Genomic DNA, 17768 nt, shown 5'->3' on the forward strand with positions numbered 1-17768 from the left:
GCAACTGACTGATCATCCATGCATGAATCTGGAACATAATCATCTTGTACTGCTTCCAGGTTTCACATATATCTCTAATACCTCTCTAGATACATCTCTACATACATTTCAAATATATTTCTAATACTTCTCCAGATTTCTAATACATATCTCTAATTTCATATCAGCTTATCAATATTTTGACACTTCTTGAAATTTCATTTAAAAAAATTGAAGAATTTTTTGAAACCTTTGATGGCTTATAATTTTATTAAAAGTGGATACCATCTTTTTTTGCACCAAAACTGCAAAACATTCTTGTTTTTAAGCACTAATTAAAATGAGCAATCAAACAACTTTTTTCTTTTTAAATAATCTATTTCCTTCCAGTCACCTTTGTTACACATCTTTAGTATTACAAACTGTTATCTAGTAAATTTTGGCATGCAAACATCATAAAAGATGAAAGAACACATCATTCTAGCAAAACAGGATGGTGTAAGGCTTATCAGAAAATACTCATACCTGGCTGGGCACAGCAGCTTATGTCTGTAATCTCAGTACTTTGGGAGGCTGAAGCAGGCGGATCACTTGAGGCCAGGAGTTTGAAGACCAGCCTGGCCAACACAGCAAAACCCTCTCTCTACTAAAAATACAAAAAAAAAAAATTAGCTGAGCATGGTGGCACCGGCCTGTAGTCCCAGCTACTCAAGAGGCTGAGGCAGGAGAATTGCTTGAGTCTGGGAGGCAGACATTGCAGTGAGCCGAGATCACACCACTACACTCTAGCCTAGGCAACACAGTGAGACTCTGTCTCAAAAATAAAATAAATAAATAAATAAAAAGAAAAAAGAAAACAGAAAATATTAACACCTGTTAAATGACTGACTAGATAAGAATAACTATATTTTTATTTTTTCACTCAGAAATATAATTCTTCATGCATTGATTTCTGAGTCTGAGAAAATTCACCTACTATACGAATAAGTACAGTCTGAGATTTTGCTTAATTTGCTTGACCTATTTTTATTTTTTTATTTTAAATTATACCTATTACTTACATTTGTGGTTCACATAAAATTTCTATTGGACAATGATGGTCCAGTGATTCACATGAAATTTCTATTGAATAAAGCCTGAAGTGCATTTATTTTTCTCTTTGCATTTATGTGCTGGTTTGTCAAAGACATGTAAAACATCTTCCTGTAATTTTTCCTCTTTGCCATAATGGGCAGAAATGAAAATTTCTAAATTCTCAACTGTTTCTAATGAAAGCAGAAAGTAGCCTACAATAATGGTATCTCCAGACATATAACTTCCAGCAAGATGATATAATACTTTGGGAAATGCAAAAATCTTAAAAACAAACAAATAAACAAATACAAAAGTGACAATTTATTTCCATATTCTATCACTCTCCTAGGTGGTTCCATCATTTTTCCATTTTCATATTATCTTTTAGGAGGGATGGAAATAATTGATGAGTAATATGTTATGAATGGAATGAAACAAATCTTAGTAATGAAACAAGTCTTAGAATGATGAATCACAATCCTTAAAGCTACAGAAATATAAGCAATGAAAGAATGAGTTTTATTCAGTTTTTAAAAAGAAAATCTTGGCTGCGCACAGTGGCTCATGTCTGTAATCGCAGCACTTTGAAAGGACAATGTGGGAGGATCACTTGAGGTTGCAAGTTCGAGACCAGCCTGGGCCACATACCCTGTTCTTTAGAAAAAAATTTAAAAAAGAAAAACAGCCAGACATGGTGGCACATGCCTATAGTTCTAGCTACTCAGAAGTCTGAGAAGAGAAGATCGCTTGAGCCCAGGAATTGGAAGTTACGATAAGCTATGATCCCACCACTGCACTCCAGCCTGGGTAACAGAGCAAGACCTTGTCTCTAAATAAATGAATAATTTTTTTTTTTTTTTGAGATGGAGTTTTGTTCTTGTTGCCCAGGTTGGAGTGCAATGGCACAATCTTGGCTCAATGCAATATTCATCTCGAGTAGCTGGGATTACAGGTGCCCACCACCACGCTCAGCTAATTTTTTTTGTATTTTTAGTAGAGACGGGGTTTCACCATGTTGGCCAGGCTGGTCTCAAACTCCTGGCCTCAAGTGATCCACCCACCTCAGCCTCCCAAAGTGCTGGAATTACAAGCATGAGCCACCACACCTGGCTAAATTTAAAAAAAAATTTTAAGTATATGTTACCTTTCTTCTTTCAAAGGCCTTTAAGAAAAAATGACAGTCAAGAAATTATTAGTCCTTCAATAGTTAGAACTGCTATTTAAAAAAAAAAAAAAAAAAAATTCCAGTGTGTACTGATGGTATGCCAAGGGTTAATAAGAAAATATTTAAGTACAGGTTGAGTATGCCTAATACAAAAATCGAGAATCAGAAATGCTACAAAATATGAACCTTTTTGAGTAATGACATGACACTCAAAGCAGTATTTCAGATTTCAGATTTTCGGGCTACTCAACTGAAAAGTATACTACAAATATCCCACAATCGGAAAAAAATATGAAGTCTGAAACGCTTCTAATCCCAAGCATTTCAGATAAGAGATATTCAATCTGTAATAGGAAATTAACAAAGCATTTTCCTTGCCTGTCCTGTCAAACTGTATTTTAAGGTAGGCAAAGGGACCAAAGTACTGAGAGCTACTCCTTTAAAGAAAAATTTCAACTAAGAACAAAAGAAATTACATACATAGGCAAAAATCATCAACCCTAAAAACCATTAGGAGAAAAAGTAATGGTGAATTTCACAATGGATCATATTGTCACCAACTGAATTCACTTATCAATCTTAACATCTCTAACACTGGGACAACCACATATCATGATGTAATATGTAGTAACAGTACTACTTACAGAATATTCTTGTTAAGAGTCTAACTAGAATTTATGAACCTTTAGACCATACATTCTCAACAGTAGTAATGTCACATTCAAGAAGGCAAAGAAATCTTAAAACAGTAAATTAAGACAGTTTCTCATCCTCCAAATCACACTACTGTGTCTGCCCCCAGTTCTGGGGAAGAGGTGCAGTGTTGACAATACGGAAAAAAAAAAGTTCTAGGCTGGGAGCGGTGGCTCGTGCCTGTAATCCCAGCACTTTGGGAGGCCGAGGTGGGCGGATCATGAGGTCAGGAGATCGAGATCATCCTGGCTAACACGGTGAAACCCTGTCTCTACTAAAAATACGAAAAATTAGCCAGGCAAGGTGGTGGGTGCCTGTAGTCCCAGCTACTTGGGATACTGAGGCAGGAGAATGGCATGAACTCGGGAAGCAGACCTTGCAGTGAGCCAAGACGGTGCCACTGCACTCCAACCTGGGCGACAGAGCGAGACTCTGTATCAAAAAAAAGAAAAAAAGTAATAAGTAAAATGACATCAAAAGGAATAAGAAAACGCAGAACGTGAAACATTATAAAGAAAAATAGACCCAGTTCCTTCAACATGGAGGGTAAAAAGACTTGAGAGTCTTTACTGTGGTAATCATTTTTAGAAATATACTTTAAAATATTAACAGATAAATAATATGTGGAATACACTTGAAAATAATATTAGAAGAGGGTAAGGAGATTAAAGTATAGATGAAACGAGAGGTGTTGAGTAAATAAATCACTAAAAGTCGGTGATGAGTACATAGGAGTTCATTTTACTATTCTATATGCTGTTATATATGTTTAAAACATCCTGTAAAAACAAAAGCATGTTTGGGGCAGGTTTTACTTTCTTAGGATATTAGAGAGAACAAAACTATACAACACATAGCTTGCCCAAACATTTTCTATCAAAGGTGATCTACAAACTGATGTCATTCCTCTCCCAAATAATATCTTTTTTTAAAAAAGATTCAATCATTATATAGGCATGACTGAAAAAGAGAAAATAGAATTTTTAAAAGACTAAAAAAAATAACTGGCAGGTATATACCTGATTCAAATATTTATTTGTTTCAAATAAAGCAACAAAAAGGCATTTTTGAAAAATCTGAATATGAACTAGGTGTTTTATGATATTAAGGAAGTATTAATTTTGTTAGGTGTGATAATGATACTGAGACTATGAAAGAAAATATCAGCTGGGTGTGGTGGCTCACACCTGTAATCCCAGCACTTTGGGAGGCGAGGTGGGTGGATCACCTAAGGTCAGGAGTTTGAGACCAGCCTGACCAACAGTGAAATCCTGTCTCTACTAAAAATACAAAATTAGCAGGTCTCATGGTGCATACCTGTAATCACAGCTACCTGGGAGGCTGAGGCAGGAGAATCACTTGAACCCAGGAGAGAGAGGCTGCAGTGAGCCGAGATCATGCCACTGCACTCCAGCCTGGGAAACAAGAGCAAAACTCCATTTCAAAAAAATAATTAATTAATTAATTAAACATACTGAAGTATTTAGGGGTGAAATGACTATTTCTTTCACCCCCGCCCCCAAATGCCTTATTTTAAAGAAACTTGGGGAGTGAATGAGATGATGATGGCGATGATGATGATAAACACTCATGTTTGCCGCCCCTGCCATGCAGAAAGTCTGTGCAGATGAGCACATAAAAACAAACAAAAAAGAATAAATCTGTAAGACAATGAAAAGAACAGAGAGAAAGTGTTTACAATAGATTTCTGGAGAACAGAAAGGAGATCCAAGTGTGTTAAGTTTAAACAGAACTAAGTGAAGCACAGCCCAAAATCTACACATGAAAGGACTACAGTGGAGGTCAAAGTCAATCTTTCAGAGATTCTAGGCTCAGTGTTAGTAGGTAAAGAGGCTGAAAACAAGAGAAAGCTTCACCCGTTCTTTCTCCCTACCCCCTCAATGACTAAGCAAGGGCCAGTGTTACCTGTAGGTACAAAAGGTGAAATACTCTTTTTTTTTCTAAAGACAGTTAACAAACTGAACAGAAAGAAACTAGGTCTTCTGGTGTCAATATTTGTATCTGTAGAGTCCATTTCTATACGGCAGTTGGAAAGCTCCTACGCCTAAAAACAGGTTCCCTGATCTTCTGCCCTAAACCTAACTTGCCAGGAAACAAGAGATGCTCCAACTATGTACAAAGAGTTGACAAACAGTCTTCTCATTCCAAGATGGCAATTAGAAAACAAGTCCACCACTACAATACAGGAAACCAACAGCAGCACCTAATATAATCAAGACAGTCCTTTAGCAAGAACCATGAATTAACAATAAGGATCCCTAGACATACAAGAAGAAACAACAGCTAGAAAAAGACCAAGATAAAGATATTATCTATTTTTTTAGCTTTTAAGAGAGACAGTCTTACTTTGTTGCCCAGGCAGGAGTGCAGTGGCACAATCATAGCTCACTGCAGCCTCGAACTCCTGAGCTCAAGTGATCTTCCAGTCTCAGCCTCCCAAGTAGCTAGGACTACAGACATGCATGACCATGCTCAACTCATATTTTAATTTTCTTGTAGAGATGGGGTGTCATTATGTTGCCTAGGCTAGTCTCAAACTCCTAGCTTCAAGCAATCCTCCCACCTTAGTAGACTAAGAAGTATTACCAAGGAAATAGTAAAAGAACATTTTCCATAACTGAAGGGAGACACTTGCATTTCAACTGAAAGGACCTACTGAGTCTAGCAAAGAATGACAAAAACAATTCATATCTAAACACATAATTATAAAATTCCACAACTACAAAGGACAAAGATACTAAAGCTTGTCTTTGCGAGTGAGGGAAAGGATCATTTAGAAAGTAGCAAGACGGAGTAGCATCAGACATCTTACCATCTTGATGCTCAACAGAATAGACCAAAAACCTCTAAGTTGTAAGAGAAAATTAATTTGAAAGTAAATTTCTACACCCAGCCAAACTATCAAGCAATTATGACCCAGGCCAAAGCTATTTTCAGATATGCAAGAATTCACGATATTACATTGTAAGTACTCCGTATACTGAAGTTAATTTAAAATACATTCAAAGCAGGATGTGGTTGCTCATGCCTATAATCCCAGCACTTCGGGAGGCCGAGGAGGGTGGATCACTTGAGGTCAGGCGTTTAAGACCAACCTGGCCAACATGGTGAAACCCTGTCTCTAATAAAGTACAAAAATTAGCAAGACATGGTGGCAAATGCCAGTAATCCCAGCTAGTGGGGAGGTTGAAGCAGGAGAACTGGCTGAACCCAGGAGGTAGAGGCTGAAGTGAGCCAAGATTGTACCCCTGCACTCTCGCCTGGGAAAAAGAGTAAGATTCCATCACACACACACACACACAAAAGTAAATACATTCCAGCTAAAAAAGGAAGAATGCCATAAAAGAGGAAGATGTAGCATCTAAAACAGTAAATCTAACCAGAAATGCAGTCATGGAATATCTCAGAAAGACATATATACAGCAGCTTACAACCTGTCAAGACTGAAAAAGGAAGTATGAGGGCTCTAAGAGTGGTATCTCCAGGAAAAGGGATTCCACCTAACAGTTAATAGATATTATGATCCAAGCAGGAAAAATATCTGAGAATATGATAAAGGTATATATTTCTCTATCAAGAAAAAAGGACAATTACAAACTGTGGGAGGAAAAGATGAAAAAAAGTCATCTAGATACAAAGCAATCTAGTGGCATGATTTTGAAAAACTGATGAAGTACAAGAAGAAATAAGTAAATATTTTATTTCTTGAGTTCCACTAGCATTATGACTTTAGACCACAGAAAAGAAAAATCACCCTAGCACAATAATTAAGTAAAGTGTAAGTGAGTTAATCCTCATCTTTCTTAGTAATGAGTCAATAGATATAATTTGAAGTTAGTAAATCAAGAAATAAAAGCAAATCTCAACAACAACAACAATAGCCTAGGAGGCTCTACTGGAGAATTCTACCAATCATTTAAAAGAATTAACCAGGCCGGGCGTGGTGGCTCACATCTGTAATCCCAGCACTTTGGGAGGCTGAGAAGGGTGGATCACGAGGTTAAGAAGTCCAGATCATCCTGGCCAACATGGCGAAACCCCATCTCTACTAAAACTACAATTAGCTGGGCATGGTGGTGCGCGCCTGTAGTCCCAGCTACTCAGGAAGCTGAGGCAGGAGAATTGCTTGAACTCAGGACTGTAGTGAGTCGAGATCACGCCACTGCATTCTGCCTGGTGACAGAGCAAGACTTCGTCTCAAAAAAAAAAAGAAAAGAAAAGAAAAAAGAAGAAAAGAAAAAAAAAAAGAAAGGAATTAACCCAATCCTCCTCAAACTCTTCCAAACAACTAAAACAGGAGGGAACATTTCCAAACTCATTCTAAAAGGCCACCATTACCCTGATACCAAAACCAGACAAAGACACCACAAGAAAACCACAGTAATAACCATAATGAATACTGATTTTTTAAATCTTAAACCAAATTCAACAGCACATTAAAAGGATTATATATCATGACCAAGTGGGATTTATACCAGAAATTCAAGGATGGTTCAACACACAAAAATCAATTAGGGTAATATACCACATTAATAGAATGAAGCACAAAAACCGCATGATTCCAATTGATGAACCAAAGCATTTGACAAGATTGAACACCCTTTGATGATAAAAACACTCAATAAATGAAGAATAGAAGGAAACTACCTCAACATAATAAACACCATATATGAATACCCCACAGCTAACATCCTATTCAATGGTAAAAGACTGATCACTTCTCCTAGGATTAGAAGCAAGTCAAGAATGCCCACTCTCATTACTTCTATTTAACACAGTACCAGAAGTCCTAGATAGAGCAATTAGGCAAGAAGAATAAATAACAGGCACTCAAATAAGAAAGGAAATTACTTCTGTATACAGAGGACATGATTTATATGCAGAAAGCCCTAAAGAAGAATCCACAAAAAAACTGTTAGCACTAATACATGATTTCAGCAAAGTTTCAGGATCCAAAATCAATACACAAAAATCAGTTGTGTTTCTATACACTAAAAACGATCAACTGGAAAAGAAAATTTAAAAAAAAAATCCCAATTTACTATAGTATCAAAAGAGGAAAGGCCAAGCATGGTGGCTCAAACCTGTAATCCTAGCACTTTGGGAGGCCAAGGTGGGAGGACTGCTTGAAGCCAGGAATTTGAGACCTTATGTCTATTTAAAAAATCAAAAAATTAGGCAAGTGTGGAAGCATATACTTTTAGTCCCAGTTACTTGGGAGGCTGAGGCAGGAGGATCATTTGAGCCCAGGAGTTCAAGGTCACAGTGAGCCATGATTGTGCCACTGCACTCCAGCCTAGGTGACAGAGACCCTATCTCTTTAAAGAAAGAAAAGGGGTTGGCGGGGGGGGGGGGGGGGGGCGGAAGGGTAGAGTGGATAAAATACTCAGGAATAAACTTAACCAAGGAGATAAAAGACTTGTACTCTGAAAACTATAAAACGTTGCTAAAAGAAATCACAGAAAGAATACAAATAAATGGAAAAACATTCCGTGTTTTAACAGTAATTAAACATTACTGTTAAAATGTCCATACTACCTAAAGCAATCTAAAGATTCAATGTAATCCCTGTCAAATTCCCAACGACACTTTTTTTGCAGAAACAGAAACAAAACCATCATAAAATTCACACAGAATCTCAAGGGACCCCCCAAGTAGTCAAACCAATCTTGAAAAACAACCAAAAATTTAGAGGCCTCATACTTTCTTATTTCAAAACACACTACAAAGCAACAGTAATCAAGACAGTGTGGTACTGACATAAAGACAGAGCTACAGACCAATGGAACAGAACAGAAATACACCCTTGCACATACCACCAAATGACTTGTGACAAGGGTGCCAAGACTACCCAATGGAGAAAAAAACAGTCTCTACAACAAACAGTGTTGGCAAAACTGAATATCCGCATGCCAAAGAATGAACACAATATACCTCTCCAAAATGTGAGAAGCCAAAATGTGATGTTATTTTTTTATGATGACCTAAAAGTTTTGATCTCCAAATATTTTTTCCAACACTTTTTAATTAAGTATTTTAGATACATATTGGAATATTTTTCTGCCTAGAAAGTAATTTAAATCATTTCACTGACTAAAGATTTTTGTGATTGTTCATAAATCCATTAAAAAGTGCTTGTTTAAGGCCAAGCATGGTGGCTCATGCCTGTAATCCCAGCACTTTGGGAGGCCAAGGCAGTGTCTGATTGCCTGACCTCAGGAGTTCAAGACCAGTCTGGGCAACATGGTGAAACCCTCTCTCTACAAAAAATACAAAAATTAGCCAGGCATGGTGGCACACGCCTGTAGTCCCAGCACTTAGGAGACTGTGGTGGGAGGATCTCTTGAGCCCGAGAGGTCAACGCTGTGGTGAGCCATGACTGTGCCACTGCACTCAAGCCTGGGCAACAGAGTGAGACCCAGTCTCAAAAAAAATAAAATAAAAATAAAAAATTAGCCAGGCATGGTGGCACACGCCTGCAGTCCCAGCTAGTCAGGAGGCTGAAATGGGAGGATCACTTGAGCCCAAGTGGTCAAGGCTGCAATGGGCCATGATTATGCCACTGCACTGCCTGAGCAGTAGTGAGACCTTGTCTCAAAAAACAAATAAATAAATTATAAACAATTAAAGGGAAGTTTATAGCATGCTTACATTAGAAAAGAAAAAAGGTCACAAATCAATGACCTCAGCTTCTATCTTAAGAAACTAGAAAAAGAAAACAAATTAAACCCAAAATAAGCTGAGGAAAGGAAATAAAGACCAGGGCAGAAATAAGAAAACTACAGGCAGTCAAACTAAAAGTTAACTTTTCAAGAACCTCAATAAAATTAGTAAACCTCAATAAAATTAGTAAACTTCTAGCCAGACTAATCAGGGAAAAGGGGAGCAGACACAAATTACTAGTATTGGGAATGATACTAAATCTCTACAGGTTATACAGATATTAGACTCATTACACTTTCTACAGATAGTAAAAGAACAGTAATAGAGTATTATAAGCAACTTTTTGCCAATAAATGCAACAAGTTAAATAAAATGGATAAGTTCCTTGGAAAACTTACCAGGCATGTGAAGAGACAGAACAATACAACCATATGACCAATAACCAACAGAAAAACAAACAAGATAAACAGACGAATAGATGATGCCGATATTGGAAAAGACAAGCATTTAAATAACTGTAATTAGTATGTTCAAGAGAACTGGAGTCTATTACAAGTCTATAAAATAAGATCAAAGGAATATTCTAGAACTCAAAACCACAACGTAAAATTAAGAATACAAAAGATTAGTTTTGCCAAAAAGAGAAGACAGTTTTGGCATACTGGAAGGCAGGTCAATAGAAAATATCCAAACAGAGAAAAAAAAAAAATTTCAACATGTGGAACATGATAATTACCTTTAACATATGTGTAATTAGGATCTAAAAAGAAAAAAAGGGGCAGAATATATGAAAAGGTGATAACAGAACTTTCCAAAACTAAAAGGCATCCAGCTACAGATTCAAAAAACCCTATAAACATAAAGCGACAAAGAAAACCACATCTGAACACATCATAGTTGAAGTGCTTTAAAAGTAAGACAGTTTTAAAAGTAGCCAAAGAAAAATAAAAGACACATTATCCTCAGCAAGAATATAGCTAATACATTGCCTTCAATAAGACCGGTAGCTGACTTCAACAAAAAGAAAGGAAGACAGAAAGCAACCAAACATTCTTGAATGTGTTGAAAGAAAATAACTACCAACTTATAACTTTATAGCCAATGAAAACACACTTCAGGCCAGCCACGGTGACTCATACCTGCAATCCTAGCACTTTGGGAGGCCAAGGTGGGCAGATCACTTGAGGCCATGAGTTTAGAGACCTGCGTGGCCAACATGGCGAAATCCTATCTCTACTAAAAATACAAAAAAATTTAGCTGGGCAAGGTAGCACACACCTATAATCCCAGCTACTCAAGAGGCTGTGGCATGAGAATCATTTGAACCCAGGAGGCAGAAGCTGCAGTGAGCTTAGATCAGCCACTGCACTCCAGTCTAGGCAACAGAATGAGACTGTATCAAAAAAACAAAACAAAACAAAACAAAACACTTCAAAAAGGTGAAACTGTCGTGCATGGTGGCTCACACCTATAACCCCAGCACTTTGGGAGGCCAAGGTGGGAGGATCTCTTAAGCCCAGGAGTTCAAGAACAGACTGGGCAATATGACAAGACCCTGTCCCTACAAAAAATTTAAAAATTAGTTGGACATGGTGGCATGCGCCTGTGGTTCCAGCTACTGAGGAGGCTGAAGTGGAAGGATTGCCTGAGCCCAAAAGGTTTAGGCTACATTGAGCCATGTTATTACCACCACACTCCAGCCTGGGTGACAGAATGAGACCTTGTCTCAAAAAAAAAAAAAAACAGGTGAAATTGAGATATTTTCAGAGAAACAAAAATAGAAAAAAATCACTGATAGTAGGTAGGCCACTATCAAAATGCATAATATATGGAAGTGACAGTATTATTACTCTAAAAATTGAAAACAACTTCAATGTCCAACAGAAGATTGATAAGTATTACAGAGATGAGAACGTTATATACCTACTAAAAATAATCACATAGCAGAAAAATACTGACATGAAAATATGTTGATGATTCACTGTTAACAGCTTGCACTGCAGTGGACTACTTTATGAACCCGTAACATCATATAAGTATACATATACTTATGTAATGGCTAAACAAAATGCAGGAAGCAGATAGATAATCAAGAAGATTAACAACAGCACTCTTGATGGTAGGATCTCCAATGATACTGTTTTAATTTTTTTTTTTTTTTTTTGAGACTGAGTCTTGATATGTTGCACAGGCTGGAGTGCAATGGCATGATCTCTGCTCACTGCAACCTCTCCCTCCTGGGTTCACGTAATTCTCCTGTCTTAGCCTCCCAAGTAGCTGGGATTACAGGCACTTGCCACCATGCCCAGCTAATTTTTGTATTTTTAGCAGAGATGGGGTTTCACCATGTTGGCCAGGCTGGTCTCGAGCTCCCGACGTCAAGTGATCCACCCACCTCGGCCTCCCAAAAGTGCTGGGATTACAGGCATGAGCCACTGCGCCCAGTCTAAAATTTAATCTATGCTTTCTTAGTGTTTCCCAAGTTTTCTACATTAGGGATGTGCTATTTTTACAACTGGGGGAAAGAGAGGAGGGGAGCGGAAGGGAGGGGAAAGGAGAGCAGGGGAAAGGAGGGGAAGGGAGGAGAGGGGAGGGGAGGGGAAGGGAGGGGAGGGACAAAGGCAACTTTTTATATTAAACTATATTTTAATACAAACGATAAGTTCTTAGCTAGGGATATGGTCTAACCTTTATTGGTATATCCCCCATTTGTGCTTTTTACCTTTTTTTAAATACCAAAACCTGCCAACATGAATCAACCTGTACTTGCATTTTCCACTATTTGGACCTTGAGAGCTTGTTCCAAGGTTCTAGCAGGGGAGCGCAGCTACTCAGACACCCTTGACCCCAGACCAGTCCTCCTCTATTAGAGATGGTCATCCTCTTTGACCAAGCATGCAGCTTCGGGAGGGACACACATGGAGCAGTGAGGGAGGAAGGGGATGCCTGCCGAGTCAGCCAGATGAGCTGAATCAACCCTGGGGATCAATGAGGTAACATGTCACAGCCAGATAGCCCTCACATCTCATTTTCCACTATTTGGGAGGAAAATTAAAAATGTTAACTACCTGAATATGAACTCTTTGAAAAAGAAAATTAATATCCGTCATTATTAATGTAAAAAATGAATGTTTCTGAAAAATGAAAAGCAAATTATATCTGAAACAGCATACTTTAAAACACAAAGTAATTCACAAAATTTCATTTTTCACAAGTGATTTCTTTCTGTAGACTTCTAAGACTTAAAATTAGCAGAATTATATCTCTGAAATATCCAACTAAAGTAATAACTCAGAGTTGAGGCTATGAGAATAAATTTAAATAATTTAACATCTGCATAATCAAAAAAATGGAAAAAAACAGGAATCTCTTTATCCACCTATTTAAGTTACACCTAATAGGGCTTTTAACAAACGGTTGTAAAGCAACCTGTAAATATAAATGCCATTATGTAATTACAGTCAATTAGTAATAATTATATTGCTGACACGTGAGTGTTCTATAAATAATTCATACAACTCTATCTAGAATTTTTGATTCAAAAAAGGAGAAAATGCAACAGCCATTGGTGTAACGCCTACAAAGAACTTAAAAAATATTTTACTTTATGCATCTATAAAAAACTATAAGGAAACAGATAAACATCAAAAGGTTTAGCTACAGTGTGGAACTTTGACTTTTCCCCCACAGTGTTGTTTTATTAAAATAGTCACAGCAAATAAATATTTTGACACAGCACTAGAAGTAAAAATGTGGGGAAGAGGTGACATAAAATACATGCTTCAAGACTGAGATAAGAGGAAACAATTTTCTTTTAATATTAACACTGGCTGACATATTTGGTGGTAGACAACAGTTAACTGATAGGATTTAATTTCCAAATTTTTCTAGCAATCTTGAAGTGATTAAAGAGGCTGTATTATAATTATTAAATAAAACATCAAAGGGTTCTTTCCAGTGGGAAAGCTTTTAAAAAAAAACTATTGAAATAGCTCTGTCTCACAGATCCCTGCTAAAAGAATGTAACAACTCCTTACATTATCAAGAGCTAAGATCTGAGCTAAGTTTCCTTTCTCAACTAACTAAAAGGTTGAGATATATATTCTCCCTCAAAACCCCATGCCTCTCCCCCACCAAAAAACAAAAACAAACAAAAAAACAGCCAGAAATAGGCTCACCCTTACAAATCTTGTGTGTAATTTTCTTTTAAAATTTGTCATTTTCTACCTTGTGTTATAATGTCTATGCTTTTCAGCTGGGCACGGTGGCTCACCCCTATAATCCCAGCACTTTGGGAGGCCGAGGTGGGCGGATCACCTGAGGTCAGCAGGTCAAGACCAGCCTGGCCAACACGGAGAAACATCGTGTCTACTAAAAATACAAACATTAGCCGGGTGTGGAAGCAGGCACCTGTAATCCCAGCTACTCTCGGGAGGCTGAGGCAGGAGAATCACTTGAACCCAGGAGGCGGAGGCTGCAGTGAGCTGAGATCATGCCACTGCACTCCAGCCTGGGTGACAGAGCAAGACTCTGTCTCTAATAATAATAATAATAATAATAATAATAATAATAATAGTCTATGCTGTTTTAACCATACTAAATTCCACCGAAGGCAGGGTCAATTATACTGCATCTTTCTAGGTATCTCCCATAGTAAACAGTCTTTATCAATACTCTGAACTTTTTGCAAACTCTATCAGCTAAAAAGAATTAAGGTTTGGTAATTCTTTGTAACCTGGTTTAAAACAAACAACCCTCTGGAACTATTAGAGAACCAGAGGGATGGATGGAGGAGAGAGTAGTGCATATTAGTTGTTTGCTGTCAGTTAAGCAAAAGCCAGACCAAAGAGCCTCTTCTCTCCTTTTCCCTTCAAAAGCTAAATTTTATCCAAGTCAGTAACAGTGTCCCTTAGCTAAGGAGAGTCTGCTTAGGTTCACTTCAGAGAAGCTCAAGAGGCTGGTGTAATCTAGGAGGCTTTCGTAGGAGTCTGCAAGCAAGTACAGAAGAAAAACAAATCGAAGTTTAACCCATACGCTATTGCTCAAGTCAAAAGCCAAAGAAAATCCTAAAACTTGGATTCTGAAGAGTCCTATAAAATTCATGTAATCCAAGTACTTCTTGGGTTTTGTTTTGTTTTAAAAAAGGGTGTCAACTCTGTCACCCAGGCTGCTCTTTTAGAACTCCTGGGTTCAAGTAATCCTCCCACCTCAGCCTCCCAATTAGCTGGAACTACGGTGCGCACCACCCCATCTGGCTATTTTTTTTAAAAAACATGTTGTAGCAAAGAGGTCTCACTATGTTGTCCAGGCTGGTCCTGAACTCCTGGGCTCAAGCCATTCTCCTACCTCAGCCTCTCAAAGTTTACAGTAAATTCAATCTATACCAGATAAAATTTACATCAGTATGATGTAAACTCTGCAAATGCCTCCATAACAATTGGCCCCTCATTAGTGAAAAGATGAGTATGACCTACAGTCTATATCACATGTTAAGCTTTCTCACAGGCTCCAAGTCATGTCCCTGTCCTGCAGGTAATAACAGAGCCCATACTAGAGGCAAAATGACAAAGCAGATGATCATTCAAAACGATTCTGTTTTCGAGACTGAAAAGGACATATCTGCTAATGCACAGAAAAATATCTAGAAGATCATACAGTGGCGCTAACAGTGACACCCTTCAGTCAAGGTATGAGTAGCTGGGCTCCGCAGATTCCTCTGGGGAGGAATGTGAGCTAGAAGTGGATGTAAAGGGGTTGTCACTTATTATATATACACCATTGTTTTAACTTTTTATGAGCGTCAATTTACTTCTGTAATTTTAAAAATAAGAGTCCCGGCTACTCGGGATGCTGAGGCAGGAGAATCACTTCAACCCGGGAAGCGGAGGTTGCAGTGAGCCGAGATTGCACTATTGCACTCCGGCCTAGTGACAGAGTGAGACTCCGTATCAAAAAAAAAAAAAAAAAGAAAAAATAAATAAATATAATTCAATTTTTTAAAAAGATTGAATAGACCCACATGGAATTCAAATGAAAAATAAGTGCCACTTTGCAGAAGTCAATCAGAAAAACCTACATATCAAACAGAAATAATACAAGTATCCTACCCTACAAAATAAAAAGGAATACTGGTAATATTACAAAACTGCTCACAGCAACTGCAACCCATTACTCGCTAGTCACTACTTTGATTACACAATGTTAGTCACCAGGGGGAGTTTGAGGGTCCATCTAACAGCTGCCTGTGCAGTCTTAACCTCATTAAAAAGGTTTGCAACAATTCACAGTCCTAAAAAAATGTTCATTTTGTACACTGTCTCTTTTTTCATGAGAAACAACCAGACACACACACACATACACCCCCCAATTTACATTTCACCAGGGTTCATGTTTGATTTCCTCAAAAGAAAGAAAAGTTTCCCAATCTGAAAAGCAAACCAACCTGGACAATCAAGTTTACCAGCACTTAAAGGGAATGTTCACTTACTCCTCACAATTGTTCGTCATGAAACTTTGGGATTAAGTAAAATTTTATCCACTTACGACTCCTGAAAAAAAGAGGAGGGGGAAACACAAACTACACTCTGAAAGCAGCATAATCTAGCCATAATGCCAAATGTAAACAGTCATTATACATTTTAGCAAGGCAAAATGTAACTAAACATCTTTAAAAGATAAATGCCTGTGACCTCTGCAATCTTAAAAATTAAAGTGTAAAGAGTCATAAAATGTATCCCAAACTTTCTTTTTAGTTGATTTTCCTAAAAAATATTAAAAGCAATCATATTGAAAATGACTCAAATCACCGTAAATTAGGCAACAAAAATCACATAAATTATTTGGGAGGGGAGAATTTTTGTTTAACCCAGTTTATGAATCCACAATATACACAAAAATTTGAAAACATGAAGACATACACATAATACATCTCATTTCCCACCATTCCCTCAGACACTATTTCTCACCCTCCTCTATTACTACTACTTTTCTAAATCCTCCCAGAATTTCTTTATATAAAGAGCAAACATAAATTTGTATTATTATACTTCGCCCTTAAGACATAACAAACGCTATTCCCAATGTACTACTTAGACCTTGCTTTTTTCACTTCATAACAAATTTTTGTGATCTTTCCCTGTTAGTACGCAGAAAGCTTCCTTATTCTTTTTTCATAACTGATTATGCCTAGCTTTAGAACATTTTCAGTCTGCTTTCTCCAGGCTAACCTTTTTTTTACTTCTTTTTATTATTATTATACTTTAAGTTCTAGGGTACATATGCACAACTTGCAGGTTTGTTACATATGTATACATGTGCCATGTCGGTGTGCGGCACCCATTAACTCATCATTTACATTAGGTATTTCTCCTAATGCTACAGGCTAACCTTTTAAGACATTCTGTTCAGCCAACTACTTAACACCGGAATTAATTTCCTTCCCCCAAGATTTGAAAACCAACCAGATTTGCGATGTCCCCAAGGGATACGTTTCAGAGAAAGCAACTCATTATCTAAATTACATCCTTTTAAGAATGTTTATTTTCAAACAGGTAGAGAGGAATATTGCACAATTTTCTCCTCTAATCGCTTAAAGCTACAAATCAGAATGCAATCTTCAAAGTAAAATTACCTTTCATTTGGGGGGTTCAGCGTTATAGTCAAATCAACAACGACTGTAAAAGTTTCTTTACTTCTTGTGCTTTTCTTCCACTGCAATTTTTTTTTTTTAATTTTTTAAAGAAGACTAGAAAGCCTTAAAGTCTAATAGCATGGCATTCTAATAGCAGGAAACCACAACCCGATTTGATCTTTCATCTGCCAGGTCAGAGACTGAGGCTTTTATCTTGCAGAATTAGGCTCACCTACCGTCAACAAGAGGACTTCTACAAAGCGACAAACACTTTCAAAGAATATAAACTCTGCGGCGCTGCGTGTAGGAAATTACACTCCAAGGGCCAGAGCCAACTCCAGAAAACCCGGCTTCACTGGCGAAAAGCAATCTACAAACGCCAGCGGGGGTGACCGGGAACGGGTAGCGCGGGTGGAGGAAAGAAGAGAAACCGAGCGCCTCGCCGCCAACCCTCGAACCCGCGCGCGGTCGCCGGAGTCAGACACTAAGAGCCGCGCGCTGCCCAGGGACGGAACCCCGGAACCACGACCACTTACGGAACCA

At 37.8% G+C, this 17768-nt stretch overlaps 1 protein-coding gene across 1 annotated transcript in view; it reads right to left on the minus strand.

Annotated features, from left to right (window-relative positions):
* Positions 1 to 17762, minus strand: part of CLOCK (clock circadian regulator) — a 116125-nt gene extending 98363 nt beyond the window's left edge. Inside the window, exon 1 of the mRNA XM_011992501.1 lies at positions 17226 to 17762. The gene's annotated coding sequence lies outside the window, so the exon portion shown is untranslated. The remainder of the gene's footprint in view (positions 1 to 17225) is intronic.
* Positions 17763 to 17768: the final 6 nt, after the last annotated feature.

Source organism: Mandrillus leucophaeus, unplaced genomic scaffold (genome assembly GCF_000951045.1).
Source record: "Mandrillus leucophaeus isolate KB7577 unplaced genomic scaffold, Mleu.le_1.0 Scaffold412, whole genome shotgun sequence".
NCBI classification, from domain to species: domain Eukaryota; kingdom Metazoa; phylum Chordata; class Mammalia; order Primates; family Cercopithecidae; genus Mandrillus; species Mandrillus leucophaeus.